The following is a 19573-nucleotide window of genomic DNA, read 5'->3' as shown; positions in this document are numbered from 1 at the left end:
GTGTTTTTTAACAGCATTGCTACCCAAGAGGCTTTCAGAAAGCATGGCTTTTGTCCAGACAGCAAAGGATATACACAGAGTTAGACTCTGAGTGCAGTTGGAAGCTCAGCTCCCGTAGTTAAGGTCTGTTTTCAGTCCGGGGTTAGCTCAAATTGTATGCTTTCAGAACGGCCTCTGGCTCTAGCTCAATCCCCACACAGAACTTCCTCCACTGAGAAGGACAGTGCTGTTATTTGCAGCATAGGGGCTCAGCCCAAGCAAGCACTGCTTGTAGGCTGCTAGTACAGGCAGTGTGTGTTGTTAGACCTAGCACTGACCAAGGTCTACCTTTAATCCATTCTGACCCTGCATTGGCATCCCAGAACTCGTTTGTACTTGAAATAAAAACGACACCAGTGAGACTATGCACAGCATCTCCTGTTTCCTCCTTTCCAAAACTACATATTTCTCAGGCTGGCACTATGTACTCCAGATGGTCTTGTACCATCACATTTCCACATTAGAACCCTGTAGCGTGGTGACTTGTGCTCAACAGGATGGGAGGAGAAGCAGTGGTGCTGAATGACACTAAACACAATACAGCAGCTCTCCATTTAGGCTGTTTAGACATGTTCTGCACCTCCATACTACCTGAAGGGAATGCAGGCCTCTACATGAGGAAATCTCAGTAAGGGAAAGAGCCTATGAAGAAACCCAAATGTGGTTGTTCTTCTGCAGTCTGCAATGTCAGAATGCAGTTGTCAGCTAAAGAATGTAGCTAAAACTAGAAAAAAGCTCCAGTTGCTCAAAGTATATTGTTATCCTTTTGTTCTACTTTCTTCCATACAAAAAGCTCTTGCTGCTATGATCTTCACCTATATGTTCTAATTAAATATTCACGCATTCATTTACAAAGTCTATATTGCTATCTTATTGCTACTTTCTTTACAGGGAGAGTTGTTAAGCACCGGATCAGGCTGACAAGACAGGTTGTGGCATTTCCATCCTTGGAGATTATCAGAACTTAATTGAACCAGGCCCTGAGTAACCTGATCCAACTTGGAAGTCAGCCCTGCTCTGAGATGGGAATTGGGCTAGGGACCTCCAGAGGACCCTTCCAACCTAATTTCTTCTTTGATTGCACAGTTCTTCTATGAACACTTCCATCTGCGAGCTCTCTAATAATTCTCAGTGTTCCAGAGGTAAAATGGGACACTAACTGTGGAAGAGTATGACTTGTCTTAGCTATGTAAAAAAAAATCAAAATAAGTAAAAGCACAGGGATAGCCACGAGAATGAAGTATGTAATAAATAATGACCGTGGAACCTTCCCACAGTATAACTACTTATACTTGGACTTCACTAATTGTCAGCCTTGTGTGATTATTTCTGTTGTTAAAGTCACCCTACCTTGTTACTTGAGTTCATGTGAGAATGTCCTCTTCTACAGACTAATCCAAACAAGAAGTTCGCAATATACTTGTTGCTTAGGGCAATGAAAGTTGAAAATATTTGCAAAAGACTTGGGAATTTGCCTTTGGAGCACAGCAATCTGGTCTAACCTCCAGTTATCTCTGAGCTCCTTCTCCACAATTAGATGCACCTCAAGCCCTTCCAAATACTGCACTCCTCTTGAAGACTATCAGAAGGCTACATATCATCTTTGCTTCTTGTGAAGGACAGCAGAAGGCCAACACAGCAAAGAAAGGAAGGGCGCATCTGCATATGAAGCTGATGGAAAGACTCCCAGAAGTCAGGGACAGAAATGACACTGACCCTTCCAAGATAGTCTGAATCTAAAGAGTCACTACAGATTTCCTAGTTACTGCTGATTTATATGAAGTTTATTCAGCAGCTCTAAACATCCTACCTACTCATCTCTATATTACATCCTATGTTCAGGTACTTTTCTTTTGTTGGTATTCATTTTCAGCATTCCTTTGTTTTTACTGTGTTACTTCTCATTATGTTCACTTACACCATCTAAAATACATTTTCTTTCGTAACTGCACTCTCTTTAATACTTAATATGAGCCTAACTGCAGCCACTTACATCCCTGCACTAAACCGCGTGCATTAGTGATTTCTAGGTCTTGTGTAAAGCAGGAATCCCTCCCAGCTTTTTATTTCTGTTTCCCAAAACTTCCCTGTCACAGTTCTCATTGTAGTGAGGTGTTCCCTCCTTCCCATCTACCTCAGTGCTACAGTATCACAAAAAAAAACCCACAAGGTCTCAGATGGGTGACAAATCACAATGTGATATTTACTGCAGTGATGACATTGGCTACAAAGTAGGACACAATCCTTTCTGCTTAATTTGAAGGCAGAACGTAATGTTTTGGATATCCCACCCTTAGAGCTATCTAGAAACTTTGCCACCATTGAGCTCTGGAATGCCTTTGAAACCCCTGCTAACCTTACCTCTTCTTGCTGCCACTCATACGCAACCTTCTTGCCCCCAATCCTCCACTTGCTCTGCACACTATTTCTTTACATTGCCTTTGTAACCACTACTTGAGCTTAGAATGGATTTCCCTGTGACAGGTTACCGTGTTCTCACAGCTGAACCCCTAAATCAGGTCAAAACCCCCTAAAACAGGCAATCTATGTTGTAGACCTGCAACTGCTTTCCACAGGGTGGAACCTATCCTTACAGAGAGGGCAGCTTTCTGTCCTGCCGAGACACCAGGTTAGCAGTGAACAAATTAGCTCAGGTCTTGGATCCTGTGTAGCTGTGCAGAACATACAGTAGCATCCTGGCTCTCGGGGGAAGCTATGATAATGTGACTGTATGAGAATAATGCTACATAATGAACAATAATGAGGCAGTTTTCAGCTTCTGAATACAGGGAGGGCTGGGTCACTAACCAGACCTTTGTTCATTGCATACTAAAGAGCACGGAGGGAACACGCCACAAGGTTGCTGATGTTACAAGTGCTGCTGGCTGAGTTTGCCCATCCATGTCCCTGGTGTTATTTCTCTTAGCAGATATGATGTCACCTTCCAGTAACTGCCCTCAAGTCAGAGATGCCTTTAGCGCCCAAGCCAGGTACTTAACTCACTGGTGTCTCTAATCTTAGTAATTCGCACAGAAATACCTATAATTTTAAAACCCTAGCTTTTCAGATACTAAAAATATAAAGGTGTGAAAACAGTTCACATTTGGTTTGAAGGAGTGTTTTTCCCTGAGTGTTGTGCTGCACATTCTTCCTCTGTCTGAACACGACTAACACAGCTCTTGATATCAGTGCTTATCACTGCCAGTGCTGTGTCTCTTCCAGACGTGACATTGACAATACATATTTAGAAACTGACAGAGTGAAAGAGAGAGAGATGAGTATAATCACTGAATATATAGATATTAAAAAAAAAGAAAAAAAAGAAAAAAAAAAAGAAAAAAGGCCTAAGAGAAGTGCCGTATCTGCCCAGAGCCCTCACCTCAAAATGCAGGGTGACTGAAGAGAAGAACCACGAGTGAAGCTACCACAGACAAGCTTGCATTACAACAACCCAAGCCATCCCAATTTTCCTGCCAGCAGTGTTGCTTCAGCAGTAAAAAGTCCTGCACAGACTGACTGCCTGAATATTCACACGGCTTCTCTGATGATTTTGCAGCCACATTGATCTTCATGCTGTTATAGCTACATGACTGGCAGTTTGTTTAAAATCTCTGATTGCAAGTTTGTGTCATACAGTGGAAAACACAAACTCCTGAATACATCGCCATAAAATGTAATATGAAAGGGAAATCCCAGCGGAACACTGAAAAGCAAGAATAGGAGGCACAGAGAGCTGACAAGAGAGGCCCAACGTTCTCATGCAATAAAAGCCTGGAAAATTTAATCAACGCAGAAAAGTGAAATAAACTCCAAAATCCCTTACAGGAGACTGATTAACATAATTAAGTTAAACTCAGAGATTAAGTTAAACTTAGACTGAAATTTGCCGAGTCTGTTTCAGACCTGAAGTGAGGCTGATATGCCTCCCAACTTGTCCCTTTCTGCACCTAAACCACAAATCTCAAGAAAGTTACTCCTTGCCTACAAAACTTGCCTCTCTTACACCCTCAGAGCATCTTGGCCACAGCTACACTGCCATAGTACAGGCGTGTGCTGAGAATTGATCACAGCAAATCAGAACTATGAGATCTACAGGGAAAACCAACAATGCAGATAACACCAAGTTGATCATTTCAGAGTATAATAAAACCACAACACAAAGTCAAAATTGTTTACAGTCTCAGGCAACTCTACTTCCATAATCCAGCTAGGTTTACCAAATTGCAGTGGCCTAAAGAAACTCCAGCCCAAATGAGAGATGACTTGAGGCCTGGAAAAAATAGCTTAAACCTTTAAGGAGTTGCAGTGAATTCAATCCAAAATGCATGAAACACCAGCAAGAGGAAAGGTGTCTCATTAAAAAGTAATAAGGATAAAAAGAAGATAAACACTCTGAAGACAAACATGAACGAACCAACTAGAAGAGCACAAACTAGATCAGTAAGCAAGTAGAACCTTCCAACCTAAGAGATACAAGCACATCAGCCATTGCTGAACTATGCTCTGAGGCTATGACTTAAATATTTAACAGTTTTTTTATTGACATATTTTTTGCCCACATATTTCCTTGTAAATTTCAAAAGCAAAAACTCGGTTTACACTCATCAGTAATGCTCACAGGTGCTGCAGTTTGTTTTTGTTTTATTTTTGCAATACATCCTTTCTATTTTGTTTTATTTTACTTTTTTCTTTTGCTGAAACAAGAAGTCTTTTGTAAGAGATAAAATATACTTACAGTGGTTTCCAAATGGTATCACTCCTCAGGTAAATTACTCCAGGCCTTGGACTTAGTGCACACGTTCATTGGGGCAGGGAACAGAGAGAGGCTGTGTCTGCAACAGAAAAAAGCAAAAGGAAAGGTCAGGGGGGAAATAATAATTATTTACTGAGAGCAAAAAAACTCACTGTAATGATAACTGGCGTTCTCCACTGTCAGTACAGCTGGCTGGAGCCTTGTTCAGTCTCTCCAGCCCCAGCTGTAAATGACAACAGAATCGGCTCCCAGCTTCCACAGGCTGCCCATGCGACCTATTCTGGTGAAGTTGAGGCAAGGAGAGCTAGGCAGCAAAGTGCTATCAGTAGGATTCATTGCTGAGAAGTTGCTCACTCTTATGGCATGAGCACAAAAAAGCAATGGAGAGCTAGCACAAACTTGGCACTAAAATGCATCTCATCAGAACAAGGCTAGTCCTGTTCAGAGCAGCGACGAACACTTCCTCAAAACTAAAAGGTAGGAAAAGGAAGAAAAAAAACCTCCTTCACTTCTTTTGCTGTCCTTGTATCACAAAAGTGATGGTTCGTATCAAAGCAAAAACCCCACTCATCTCCCACCAGGTCCACATCAGTGAGAGCAGTGAAATATCTTACTGTCAGCCTTCCAGTGAAGGTCCAGCTCAGGGACAGCTTTATGGATGAAATGTTATGAGGTAAAGAGGGAGTTGGACTCAACAGACTAATACAGGAATGAATCCGAAGAGAAACTTCAGCTCCAATATTTATTAGAGGGCAATTTTACCCAGATCTAAGTTTTTGGGAGTATTTACATCTTTGGGGGGACCTGAATCCTTCGCTAGGCGAACAGAACTCCTCCTTTACTAACTTATAGTCTTTGGGTGGCTCGTTGTGGATATTGGAAGTATTTCTGAAGTTAACATCCACAGACAGAATGAAATCTTGCTCACTTCACTTATGCAAGGAACTCCTGGGACATCAGCATATTCAGTCCTACCCACAGTGAAGCCAGTGGTGCTATTTCCATGCATAAATAGTTTTGCCTACTCCGATCAGACAAGAAAAAGCAAATATTTGCTTTATCAAAGAAATCAGGAAGGTGAACAAAAAATGATAGGAGATGTAATTGTTATTTCACAGGTAGTTAATGTCACTGTGCAAGCTGGAATTTATGCCTGTTAATGCAACACAATAAAAAAACACACCCCACTGTTAGTGCAGCAGGAACACTGGAATGAGTGCCAGAAGACACAATGAAGGATTTTAGATGCCACTGTAATAACGTGCTTCACAAAATATACATTCAGTTTTATGTTCAATTTACACATTTCGTAACGATGATATTTAATGGGAACTGAGATATATGCTACGTACTCATTTCAAGAGGCTACACAAAAACTGGCAAACTACACTTCACAGGGGCTCAAAAAACATTTTCATTGATTCCAGGTTTCTTGGACTCTCCCCTTTTGAAGCCTGCTTTGAATTGCAGATTTAGAACATTTAAACAGGAAAAAAAAAATTATCCTCAGCTCAGCCTGAACCTCTGACTTTCACCGGAGCTTGGAGTGGAACCATCAGCCAGCATCAGGTTAGCTCAAAAGAACTTCATGAAACAGTGACACCTTTGACCAGCACAAAGGGTTGAATTTCAAAGGTGCAGTAATGCCCAGCGATTCTGCAGACTGAAGGCCTTGCTAACACTCAGCATGGCTTACTTTCAGACTCTCCTTTCCACTTCCATATGTGCTCCACCTATTCTGTTAACGCTGACCTCACCTCTTGTATCCACTTTGCACACATCAGTCTGTCTTTTATCTGACTATTCCTCCTATTTTTAAGGCATAAATCCCGCATGGCTTGAAGACTGCCCACTACTTCAGTCGACATGCATTTTTAACTTGCACTAGAAGCAGAAAAATCACAGGATGAGGTCTTTAGTCTTTACTTCGGCAGAACTCCTGCTCACTTCACTCCTAATTTCACACAAGAGAAGTCTAAGGAACTGAATGTACTAATCCTGCATATTTTGTCACATCTCTCTTTGTGTGTCATTTATTTTGCTTCCAGTCGCTGGGATTCCAATCCAAGTGGCTCTCTGCTGCAGTGCTGCCTAGCACTCAATCTGGCTTGACATCAAGGGTCAGAGAGACAAGTTGTTAGAGATAGGCTGTTCAAAGTCTTCTATAAAATCTGCTCACCAACCCCCCCGCGGAAATAAGCACTTAGAATATCTCTATTTTTCTCCATCATTTTTTCTATGGCTTGGGAAGATACATCTCTTTTCCTCCGATGTGATGAACATAAAGCACTGAGATCATTCACAGTTGTTAGGTTCACAGAATCACAGAATTGTAGGGGTTGGAAGGGACCTCTAGAGATCATTGAGTCCAACCCCCCTGCCAAAGCAGGCTCCCTACACCACGTCACACAGGTAGGCGTCCAGGTGGGTCTTGTACATAAAACCAGCAATGCTGATGGTGCTTCATAAGACGTACGAAGCTTAGCAGACAAGGAAACACTTCAACATGTTCTAAAAGCCATAATCTAGCTACAGAAAAAATAGAGAAAAATAACTTCTGACCATGAGAAGACTGGGTAAAAAGAGACACAAACAGGAGAGCAGAGGAATGGGATGTGTGACACAGGGTTAAGCCACTTTTCCCTGATCTAACTGTGCTCCTCTATTCAGAAAAGGAAAACATTAACTTCTCTGCTCCATGAGGTACTGTGTTCTTAATTAAGATCTTAGAGGATAATTTTTCTGGATGAATGCACTCCACAAGTGCAGACTGTTATCTCTTTAATATTTTCATGAATGACACTAACTTTAGCATTTGACGTATCTTCATATTCATTCCACCTTACTCTTCCCAAGTTTTAACTAATTTAGAGGGTATTACTACAAGTATTACTGCTTTTATTAAGGAATGTCTATTCTACAATGGCTTCGATGTGCTACAGATTGTAATTTAAGATGTACACTTTAGGTCAATTTCTATAGTGGCTTCAATGGAGATGCAGTGGGCACAATGTCAGCAGAAAATACGGTACTTGGCATAATATTGCTAATGATTAATGGGATCCCAAACCATAATTCCATATTCGGATGCACTGACCCTCCTCCCCCTCTCTCCTCAAACTCGTGTCTTGACTCTTTCATCTCACATGCTACCTCTCCATAGCTGTTCATTAATCAGCACCATTGATCTGATGCGGTCTGTCATATTCTATTACTTAAAACACACATAAACAAGCACTGGCCTGATGGATCTTTAGGCAACCCACCACCACAGTATTTCCTTTACAGCTGACTGAAATACTATCAACATCAATTTCCTGCTGGTGCTCAGTCCTGAAATCTGCTTTTTCTGGGTTTATTCCTTGTAGGGCATTTCTGTCTCTGCCTCTACCTTCACTCCTTCCACTCAGAGATATCACCAAACTCATTATTCCATATTTATTAGGAGTACCCAAGTGTCCATCCTGCACACCACAGTCAGTGGAACAGCTCTTTGTGCATGGGCTTGAGAGCTGGTACCACAGACTTCTATTACTTTCTCTTAGTGACTCTTGATCAAGAAGGCTCAATACTTTAGTTAATTGCTACTTATTTTATCCCCGTAATACTTTTTTCTCTGATATCTTCAGGGAAATTCTGCTCCTTTCTGCTTTCTGTGTGATCCCTGGTAATGAAAAAATTAAAAGATGAGCTTCTTGCGAGCTTATTCCTCATTATTATTTGCTGCACTGGCACAGCACAGTCTATCATGAGGCAAAGGAAAATAAGAACTTGCTAGTGCCATAGCAGTAAGCACGTTTGGTCTTAATCCACATATTGTATAGGTCTCTTGAGTAAGGTGGGGTCAATTCTAAATGACGCTTTCACAATCATGGATGTATTTTCAGACTAAGCTGCTTGGCTAAATGCAATTCTTTTGTGGCCACTTTTTCTCTCCAGGAGTAGCATTTTAGGTGATACTTTTAAAGCAGCAACAACAAGGAAAAGATGTGAGCAGCAGCGTTAGCCATCAGCAAGTGTGATTCAGAAGTCAACTTGTTGCATGAGGTGGGTGAGTCCAGATTCTTTTACAAAAGAAGACACATCCTCTGCCTAGGGCAGAAGGCAGCATTTATGTTAAGTGAACGAGGTAGGATGTCAGCTACCTGTGGATATCCAACTTCAGTGCCTTAAAAAGAGATCAAGATATGTGATTGTTCACAAAACACCTTCTCAATGGAGGCTAGAATGAGTGCTACAGAAAGCAGAAACATTTACCAGCACAGGTCATGCTGTCAGAATAGCACAATTTTTTCTCAACAGTCATATTTGAGAGGAAACTGTTCATTGCTGTACCCTGCTGGAAACACGGTATGTCCACTATCTGTAATTAGGTCTGAAATCCAGAAATTAAATTGTTAATGGATTAGACATTTGCAGAAAGTCTGTTTAAAGAGGCTGGACCGCTCTAGCCTAGTAAAGGCCAATTTCCCATAAGGGCATATTTTCAAAAGTGCTACAGAAAAAAAACATCTCCCTGAAGTCCCAGGGGTTTGTATTAAATTCTGGAATAGCAGTGTAGTTTGTAGCAATGCCTACATCATGTTCCCAGTGTTTGCCTCACACACTCTGTATGACTCTTCTGTATCTGTTTCTTTTTCCCTTCTCTCACTCCCTTTTATCTGAGAGTATAAAATTCCTCTTCCCTTAACAGGCAACTCTTTTCCTTCAGTTTGAATTTGGCACATTGAAAAGGCATTTTCTAGGTATCGCTTTCATCTGCTGATTCTCGCTGAGATTTCCTGCTATTTTGCAAGTGGTATTGTTAATGCAACAGCTAACTACTCTTAAGAGCTAAGGTCCAAAAGGATAAACAACTCTTCTACCAACCTTCCCCTCTGCTCCCTGTGCTGAATGGCCTCTCCTGCCATAGGCTGTCATACAAAGCCTCAACTGTGAACTTTGGGAAATGTTCTCTCCCACTTAACAAATATACTGAGGTGCTGCCTATTTTCTTACTAATGAAGATCTCATTGTGCTTAGTGTGTCAGGTGTATAAACCTAACTCTTGCAGGGAAGTGAAGTAGATGGTACCTATGTGGAGCCAAACCTCAGAGACCAGAGAGCAGAATCGATGGATGCTGCTTCTGCCTCACCAGAAAGAACTAAGAGAGGAAGGGGAGCCCTGCTGAACTCTTCTTTGTTGCTGATTAGTAGTGTTAGGCATCTACTGGGACTTTGCATGCCTGATTTGAAATGGTGAAGAAAACTTGCACCTGGAAGAGGCAATGTTTTCTTAGTAGCAGGGAGACTTAATCAGAGCAGAAGCAGATCACTGCAAGGCCAGTGTAACACTATAGCAGACATCTACATAAGCAAAACAAGCTACAGTGCCAGACTGAACCATGACAGTGTGACTGTCAGACCATGAGCTGTCTTCTCACTGGCACTAAAGAGAATGTTGCTGTACATATAGTTTGGTATATGTATATACGGCAACCATATATATGTGGATGTCTGCATAGTTACCTAGAGGCCTTTTATGACTGTGTCGCTGCATTGATAGACAAGGGAAGAGCCACTGATGTCATCTATCTGGATTTCTGTAAGGCCTTTGACATGGCCTTTGACATCTTTCTCTTCACATTGGAGAGATATAGATTTAATGGTTGGACTGCTCAATGGACTAAGAACTGGCTGCAGTACTGAGTCCAGGGAATAAAGGTCAGTGGTTCAATGCCTGGATAGAGATCAGCAATGAGTGGTGTCCTGCAGGGGTCAGTGCTGGGACTGATACTATTCAATATCTTCACCAGTGACACTGACAGTGGGTTGAGTGCATCCTCAGCAAGTTTGCTGATGACACCAAGCTGTGGGAGTGCAGTCAACACACTAGAAGGATGGGATGCTGTCCAGGTGGACCGAAACAGGCTTGAGCAGTGGACCCAGGTGAACCTCATGAGGTTCAACAAATCCAAATGCAACGTCTTGCACCTTGATCGAGGCAACCCCCATTGCCAACACAAGCTGGGGAATGAAAGGATTGAGCTCAGCCCTACCAAAAAATATCTGGGGGCACCGATGGCTGGCAAGCTGGACATGAGCCAGCAATGTGCCCTCGCAGCCCAGAAAGCCAACCATATCCTGGGTTGCATCAAATGAGGCATGGTCAGCAGGTTGAGGGAGGTGATCCTTGCCCCTCTGCTTTGTGCTGGTGAGGCCTCACCTGGAGTACTGCATCCAGATGTGGAGTCCTCAGTACAGGAGACATGGACCTGGAGCGTGTCCAGAGGAAGGCCACAAAAATGATACAAGGGATGGAACATCTCTCCTATGAGGACAGACTGAGAGAGCTGGGACTGTTCAGCTTGAAAAAGAGAAGGCTTTGAGGTGACCTAATAGCAGCCTTTCAGTATCTAAAGGGGAGCTACAGGAAAGAAGGGGACAGACTCTTTAGCAGGGTCTGTGGTGACAGGACAAGGGGAAATGCTTTCAAGCTTAAAGAGGGTATATTTAGGTTAGATATAAGGAAGAAGTCTTTTACAGTGAGGGTGGTGAGGCACTGGAACAGGTTGCCTGGTGATGTGACTGATGCCCTGTCCCTTCAAGATAAGGATGGATCAGGCCCTGGGCAACCTGATCTAGCTGGGCCATGAACACTGAAGATGGACAGCACATTTAGAATATTGCCTTGTCACCAAGAAAAAGGTGGTTTGACAATAAGATACTGTACTGCTTCGCTTAAGCAAGGTTCTCACATGAAAAACAAAGGTATTGTTGTGCTGCAGCTATTGCCAATGTTTCTGCCACTGAAATATGAGTTGCCATCACTGCAATCACCGAGATGAAGAAAATGTGTAGAAATTAAATTGTTACAGTAATATATTTGCCTAAGCTACTGCTTTGGCTAGATGAGCCAGATTAGCTCATGACAGATGAGCTTCATGAACATTTCATTGCCAAGGAACCCTGTCAAAATATTGGTGATTTCTCCGAATCTGTTCAACATCATGGAGATGTCAAACGAAATCTGAAAGGACATTATTTTTCAGGAAGAACAAAAACAATGAAAGCATATGAAGAGAATGAGCTGAGTTTTTTCCTCCTCCCTTACGCATTGCTGTGGTTTGATTGACTGCTGTCCTTGCAAATACTTTAGCATAAACTCAGAAACTCTTATTCCCATACACGCTGGTGAACTAAAGAAAAGTACTGAATGTCCACAAAAAAAGGTTTCAGCAACAAGAACTGCAAATGTATAATGTACTTTTACCTAGCTGCAGGGACCGCATAATCACAGAAACACAGAATCACCCAGGTTGGAAAAGACCTATAAAATCATCCAGTCCAACTGTACACCTACCACTGATAGTTCTCCCTAGACCATGTCCCTCAACACAGCGTCTAAATGTTCCTTCAACACCTCCAGAGTTGGTGAATCCACCACTCGTTCGAAAAAGTAGTATTTTCTAACATCCAGCCTGAATCTCCCCTGGCACAGTTTGAAGCCATTCCCTCTAGTCCTATCAGGAATTACACAAGGGAAGAGGTCAATCCCCAGCTCACTACAACCTCCCTTCAGGTAGTTACAGAGAGAGAAAAGGTCTACCCTGAGCCTCCTCTTCTCCAGACTGAACAATACCAGCTCCATCAGCTGCTCCTCATAATACTTATGCTCCAGACCTCTCACGAGCTTCGTTGCCCTTCTCTGGGCATACTCCAAGGCCTTGATGTCTATCTTGCAGTGAGGGGCCCAAAACTGAACACCGTACTTGAGGTATGGCCTCACCAGTGCTGAGTACAAAGGGATAATTACCTCCCTGCTCCGTTTGGAAACACTATTTCTGATACAAGCCAGGATGCCATTGACCTCCTTGGCCACATGGGCACACTGCTGGCTCATGTTCAGCTGAGCATCAACCGACACCCCAGGTCTGTTTCCTCTACATAGTCTTCCAGCCACTCTGCTCCAAGCCTGTAATGTTGCCTGGGGTTGCTGTGGCCAAAGTGTAGGACCAAGTACTTGGTCTTGTTGAACCTCATTGCATTGGTTTCAGCCCAGCAATCCAACCTGCTCAGATCCTTCTATAGAGCCTCCCTACCCTCATGCAGATCGACACTTCCTGCCAACTTGGTCTCACCTGCAAACTTACTGAGCATTCAATGCCCTCATCCGGGTCACCAACAGAGATATTGAAGAGGACAATAAATCCCAACACACAGTGCAATTGTGTTACACTCTTTACACTACTGGCAGTGATTCTACCATAATCCCCTCCCATCACGTTCAGCGCCATAGCATTTGATGTATCCAATGCCTGGCCACCACATTTGTATTTCTCATCAATCACAAATATGAACTGCAGTGCTGTAATTTTGGAAGGCGACACAAAATATCACCTAATAAAAGTCATAGCAATCAAGTTCTGCTCCTTCAAGACTTTTCTGCAGAAACTATGAGACACTATTTACATTAATTCATGGTATAATTCCATGTATCCCAATAAAATAATGTCAGATATAAATTTAAATGGATTTTATTCATTTGTCACAAAACAAAACAAAACAAAAAAAACCAACAAGAACAATATAAACTAGTAAACAAAACTTTTACTCATAGATCTATTCTTCTAAAGCAGCAAGAATCAAGTTATTGAAAGATATGCAGCAAGATGGGATGACTTACTCCTCCACCCCCAAGTTAGAATCATATTAATGGAATTCTCCTTTCTCATTATTACAGTGATACTTGTTTTAGAAGGAGAAGAGACTTGCTACTTAATCTACCAATGCCTTTGCTAGAGGAAGATTTAGATTCATATTGGGCAGGGAGGAACCTGATGAGGTTTAACAAGAGCAAGTGTAGAGTCTTGTACCTGGGGGAGATATAACTGCATGAATCGGTACAGGTTAGGGGCTGACCTGCTGGAGAGGAGCTTTGCAGAGAAGGACCTGGGCGTCCTGGTGGACAGCAGAATGGCCATGAGCCATGGCACCATGAGTGCCAGCAGGTCGAGGGAAGTGATCCTCTCCCTCTATTCTGGCCTGGTGAGGCCACATTTAGAATACTGTGTTCAGTTCTGGGGTCCCCAGTTCAAAAAAAAACCAACAACAAACAAACAAACAAAAAAACAACAAACAACAACAACAAGAAACAGAGATCTCCTGTGATAAGTCCAAGAGGGCTGACAAAGATGTTAAAGGGCCTGGAGCATCACCCCTATGAGGAAAGGCTGAGTAATGTGGGTCTGGTTACTGGAGAAAAGAAGACTTAAGAGGGATCTGCTAAATGTTCATAAATATCTAAAGGGAGGCAGGAGGCAAACTGATGAGGCCAGGCTCTTCTTGGTGGTGTGTAGAGATTGACAAGGAGTAACGGCCTAAAACTTGAACACAGTAAGTTCCATACAAAGATGCAGAAGAACTTCATGATAAGGGTGACGGAGCACTGGCACAGGTTGCCCAGAGTGGCTGTAGAGTCTCCTTCTATGGAGATATTCAAGACCCATCTGGATGCCTACCTGTGCAACCTATTGTAGGGAACCTGCCTTAACAGGAGGGTTGAACGCAATGATCTATTAAGTCCCTTCCAACTGCAGTTCTGTGATTCTGTGATTAAAGATCACGTTTGAGACAAGGAATCTTTCTTAAGTTTTAAGATTCATCACTGCCCAAATGCAGAGCTAAACAATGATGTTACTGAATACTCAAATGACTTCAAGTTTTTTGTTGATGTTTTGGCTGACTGTCTCCAGTCTCTGAAGATTTCCCTTGCAAGTCAATCATTAAAGAGCCAGTAACCGACAAAGTGAAAAGACTAGGTAAAAAGAACCACGAACATGTTTTCCCAAATATGCATACCATTCTTCCTGTGTGCTTGCTGCCTCTGGCCTCAAACTGTACAAATGAAAGCTTGTTTGATTTATGTCAAAAACTATATATAAAATATCACACGGGATCCACAGAGAAACAGAGCCACTCTGGGCTTTGGTTTCATTATCCATTGAGGAATAACTGACTGCAGCCTTGGAGTACGTAGAACTGATCAAAGCGTTTGCTTCCTCAAAAGCAAAGAGAAACCCACTGTAGATTTCCTGTTTCATGCTTCACTGCCAAAACACAATGAAAAAAGTTCTAGATGAACATGTGAATTATTCTAAAACATCGTTCAATCAAATCTGATGGTTATGCACGTTTGTGAAACTCATCATTTGAAATGTCAAGTCACTGACAGCAATGTGTCCTGAGGTGTGATATATATCTGTGATAATTATTTGCTTTTTTAAGTTATGTATCAGCTGCATCAAAAAAGGATTTTTTCTTTAGTTTATCTGAAATGTAGAGATGTCAGTGCCACATGATCCGGGCTTTAAATACTCAGTGCCAGGAAAGGTCAGAGACATGACTAAATGCCATTTTTAAAGCACGCTTTTCTCCTAAAACTTTATGCAGAGTGGCTGATGGAGAACGATTACTAACATTAATAGCTGCTGAAGTGGTTTCTGTTCTCAACAATATATAGAGCATAATGCATTAAGGAAAATAACGTATCGGTAATTTTTTGTTTTTCTTATTGCAGTTCTAGCAAATGATGAACTCTTGGGATGTATTTGAATTCAGCTCTCCTCTGCACCTCTTCAAGGCTATTTCTCTGGTTATTTCAAACCTTTCTTAAATGAAACTGAAGGCAGTTGGCTCTTTCTCCCAATAAGATCTGCTAACGTAGGAAGGCTGTCTCCAGTGTGCTAAGACCATTCCGAAATCTTCAGCATCTCCTTCCCTGACGGCAGAAGTTACTATACAGGATGGTTTAGACATTGCTGAAATGAAATTTTACAGAAGACCCAGTCTTCCATGAGGATACATAGTAGGGTATGGCAGTGGTTGGAAGGGACCTGGCTGCAACATCCTCACCTTTTATTTCTGAAAAGTTACATGCTGTAGATAAACAGCCCGTCAGTGTTCACTTTGGTGTTCTGAACCTAACCCTGCTTTTTTCCTTGTAAGAAAGAGACTGGATCTTTAACTGTAGACAATCTGGCAGCTACCTTACTCCTGCTATCTCCCAGCAGAAACTGTCATATGAAGACTGCTCCATTGAATAAAATCAAAAAGGAGTTTGCAGATATTCTGATCTCCTCCATGACCAACAAGAAGCACCATAGGAGATGGATCAGGAACTTTTGCTGCACGGGAGTCATTCTAGTTCGATAAGATTTCAGAATTTGCTCTAATGAAGAATACTGGCAGAAGTTCAAAGCTACTCCAGGCCTTTACTCTCCGTCCACATTACAATAAAAATAACTGTAGAAGTTTTAATGGCAGAGGAGCCAAAAGTTGTTTTGGTTCCAGCCTTCCCAGCTGAAGTAATTGAGAAAATACAGTAGGAGTGTCAGTTCTGCTCACAGCTCCCTCAGCATCCTGCAGAACACCAGGGACACTGCTGGGAACATGGCAAAGCATGTCCAGCACTGTCCCCTGTCCCAGCTCCTACAGCCTTAGCTGCTCCCTGCAAAAGCCATGGATATGGGTGCATCAGCTTGGTAACTCCAGGTGACTTCAGAATTAGCATTAAACTTTGCTGCCGATAACCTGAGGGCTGCTGAAGAGGGAGAAGGTATCAGGAGAATGGCTGTGTTCAGCCAGCATTGATTTCTTCAGCCTTTTGTCTGTGTCTGCTTTCTGTCTCGTTTGGAGGTGGTTAGTGTTACTACAAGTAGCATGAATCATGTCTCTGTTAAAAAACAGAGCTTCAATTGTCTTACATAACCTCTGGTAACTGAATATCTAATAATAGCAAGCCATTTCCAGGTAGGGAATCTGTCTGGGTCCCAGACCCAGACACATGCACTCACACACAAATATTCATATTACTTTTTACACCTCACTTCTGGGAAGGAAAGAGCTTTTAACATGCAATATGACAGTTCTGAGCTGCAGGACCTGGCAACTATTATTTTAAAATGCCATTTTTTTTCCACTTATTGCCTTGAGAAACCAGTTCAGTACATACAATTTGCTTCACAACCCAAGCAGCAAGAGGGAAAGAAAGAAAACGCAAGGGCAGCATTTGGTTTTGAAAGAGCATTAAATGGCAAAGACCATCACTGGAGTCAATCTGACTGGAAAGCTTAACTCTTGCTAGAAATGAACTCTCCACCTGCCTCTTAGAGAAGGCACACATTTTAATGAAACTGTTCCTTCCCATAGTTCTGACAAACCATTAAGTTCTTCTCTCCTCTGTTCTCTCCGTGGTAGAGTGAAGGAAAATATGAAACTCATTCATTACTGTAAGGCTGGTAGGAAATGTTGCAAATCAATAATGAGATCTTCCAATAAAAAATATTTATCTTGTAAATACTATTCATATTGTAATCCACGAGTGGTCTGCTGAAGGGAGGAGTTTCTCAAGATTATAGCAGCCTCACAAAACCTCTAAATTTTCAGTAGGAGGCCAAAGAAGAAATCCTCCCCTGTAATGTTGCTGCTGTTCATTGAGACATAGAACTGTCTGTCCTCTTGCCAAATGGGACACAACTTTGCAGCAGAGGAATGTGCTCTCAAGTCCATCAATTGTAGTGTCACGACTCTGCTTAACAAATAACTCAAAACTCTTCAAAGGAAGAGAAGAATGAAATCAAAAGATTCCAGGCTGTTCCAGGCAAGTTTTCTAAAAAACAAGTCTCTCTTACCATCAACCAGCATACCTTGGCATCTAAGTTTGGATTATGAGTATTACAAACATAAGAACCAGGCTTCAGCCATTCCAGACTGCTACATTCTCTTGGTTCGAGTGATGGATCATAGTCATGGGTTTAGAAAGTCAGTTTGACCTCTGGATCCTTCAGAATTGTGAGTTCAGTTTAGGTCCACATCTTCACATTCAGAGAATGTAATAAATAGTTAAAAACTGAATGGGTAACAAAGAAAAATGTTTTCCCTCAGCTTTTATTTCTAAAGCTATTGTCTATCTCAGCTTAGATAACCTTTCTTGAAAGTCTGTTGGAAGTATTTGAGAACGGAAAGGCTGAACGGATCAGATGTGAGACTCCGGTTCTGTGTCTACTTCTGACCAAGTTATACCATATAATCAGGTAGTATCTTTGGAAGAACTGTTATTTACCTGTTTCAAAATCTGCAGACATTCATCAACAATTTTGTATTGTGAGATCAAGCGCCTTGCTTATGACAATCTTGGGTTCACCAACTGCCTGACAGTAAAGTCAGAACTGAACTGAAGCTAAACTGTGTTAGAACACATAAACTGATCGGACTGGTCAACAACTGCACACTGGCTTTCCTGGATAACCTCCAAATAAGTTAGTCTGCATTACTCATATGATCTCAGATAGATTTCTGTGAGTACAACCGGGAAAAAAATTGGACTAGTACTATTATTTATTATCAAATAAAAGCTGATGGCTGAGCAGCCACAAGCCTACTGTGAAAAGTCCAAAGACCCAAGGAAGTGAAAAAAACAAATCAAACAAGAAACCTGCTGAGTTGTAAACTGTAGTTTATCAGTATCATGCAGTCATGATGAGCTGACTGTGTTGCTGCCCTAGGGTAAGAAGTTCTTACCTTTTCTGTAGGAAGTCAAATTAATTTGCTTTCACTATCTAGTAATCCCCTTGTCGAGCAGTAAGAAATTCAGATATTGGCCATAGCGTTACAGTGTACTATCTAAAAGTTGAAAGAAAGAGAAAGGAATAGAAACCACGAATCATGCATCAGATGCTCAATGTGCAACATCCCTTCTAAAGAAACAGGATTAATATTTTAATTGCCTATCATAGCACTGTCCCATATTCCAGTTAAGCATCTTGTGCATTAAGATTATTTTATTAGTTCTGAAGCTGCCACTGGAAACTTCCACTAGTGGCAGAGCAAAGGGTTAAACAGTAGTTGGTCTCAAGTTTACAAAACCATCTGAACTGGTTTCAAGTAGACATGAAACATCTATGCATCTGGAAAATGGAGTTTGCAATTGACTGTTCTGTACCATCTGCTCTCTAGAACATTTTCTGCTTGGGAGTTGCATAAGCAGTGAAAAAAAAAAGCACACAACTTCCTGTACCATGTTTTTGGTCACTTGTAATGACGCATTACAAAGTAACCAGCTAAACATGCACAACTGTGCCTCACTCCAGATGACAACATGTATTATATAAGAGCTATCCCCAACAGAAAGACATTTACTTTAAAGTATCATGATGCAAGGAGCACCCAAAGGTAAATATTCACTGTATGTGAGAGCTGGGGACATGTAACATGGAGAGTTTTGCCTCCATCTTAAAGCCCAATATGGTTTAGAAGTGAGAAAAAACTAAAAAGAGGACTTTAAAAAGAAATTATTTACAAAGTTAGATGAAAGAACTTGTTGCATCTCCTTCTTTGAAGGGAAGTTTAACTTGTAACAAATGTAAGTTTTCTGTTGTTACTGAATGTTCCTTTCACGCATTTTAGCTTCGAAATTATTCTTATCCCAAAAACTTCTAAAAACATCATTTGTTCAGACTCGCCTTGTTTGCCTGTTGGGAAGCCATGTCCTGATTTAATCTTGTATTGTGACATAAATAAAACAATATCCACAGGAATGGAATAGTTTAACCAGAAGAAAAATATCTATCTCTGACCGGGTTTCCATGCCTTTCAGATGGATAAGTATGTATGCACATGTTGGCCTGCTTCTCTGATGGAGCTCAATGGGGACATCTGGGGGAAAGCCTACTGTCACTATGAGAAAAGGGATCTGCTGATGGAAGAGGATGACTGGAACACAAAATGAAGCCAGGTGCTCAA

At 41.7% G+C, this 19573-nt stretch overlaps 1 protein-coding gene across 8 annotated transcripts in view; it reads right to left on the bottom strand.

Annotated features, from left to right (window-relative positions):
* The window catches only part of ZBTB20 (zinc finger and BTB domain containing 20), a 448076-nt gene that overhangs the window by 28857 nt on the left and 399646 nt on the right, over positions 1 to 19573 (bottom strand). For all 8 annotated transcript variants that reach the window (XM_072352146.1, XM_072352172.1, XM_072352155.1 and 5 more), the window contains one exon: positions 4775 to 4871. The gene's annotated coding sequence lies outside the window, so the exon portion shown is untranslated. The remainder of the gene's footprint in view (positions 1 to 4774; positions 4872 to 19573) is intronic.

This window comes from Excalfactoria chinensis, chromosome 1 (genome assembly GCF_039878825.1).
Source record: "Excalfactoria chinensis isolate bCotChi1 chromosome 1, bCotChi1.hap2, whole genome shotgun sequence".
In the NCBI taxonomy this organism is placed as follows: Eukaryota; Metazoa; Chordata; class Aves; order Galliformes; family Phasianidae; genus Excalfactoria; species Excalfactoria chinensis.
This window is presented reverse-complemented; position numbering and strand designations above follow the sequence as displayed.